We start from the raw sequence: 721 nt of genomic DNA, 5'->3' as shown, positions 1-721 counted from the left end.
CAATCGGGGCACGAGGGCGCGCGCGCGCGGTGGCAAGGCGCGCGTGTGCGCGGGGTGGCACTGGCGACCAGAACACACTAATATAGAAAACAGACCAGAACCGACCAACCTAGCAAGAACAGACCAATAACAGTTCTTGTAAAAAAATTACAAAACATACATTTTTTCATATTTTTAGACTTTTTGGGTATTAATAAACATTGTAGTTTATAAAAGTGAAAAAAAAATTGTTAGAAATGAGAAAACCAAGAACATACCAAGAACAGACCAAGAACAGACTTTTATAAAAAATTAGAGAACATATATTTTTTCATATTTTTTAGACTTTTTGGGCATTAATAAACATTGTAGTTTATAAAAGTGAAAAAAAAATTAGTTAGAAATGAGAAAACCAAGAACAGACCAAAAACAGACCAAGAAAAGTCTAAAAAATGTATGTTCTCTAATTTTTTACAAGAGTCTGTTCTTGGTCTGTTCTTGGTTTTCTCATTTCTAACTAATTTTTTTTTCACTTTTATAAACTACAATGTTTATTAATACCCAAAAAGTCTAAACAATATGAAAAAATGTATGTTTTGTAATTTTTTTACAAGAACTGTTCTTGGTATGTTCTTGCTAGGTTGGTCGGTTGTGGTCTGTTGTCTATATTAGTGTGTTCTGGTCGCCAGTGCCACCCCGCGCGCGCGCGCGCCTTGCCACCGCGCACGCGCGTCCCCGTGCC

This window comes from Morus notabilis, unplaced genomic scaffold (genome assembly GCF_000414095.1).
Source record: "Morus notabilis unplaced genomic scaffold, ASM41409v2 Scaffold248, whole genome shotgun sequence".
Classification (NCBI taxonomy): domain Eukaryota; kingdom Viridiplantae; phylum Streptophyta; class Magnoliopsida; order Rosales; family Moraceae; genus Morus; species Morus notabilis.
The sequence above is the reverse complement of the archived record's forward strand: the minus strand, read 5'-3'. Positions refer to the sequence as shown.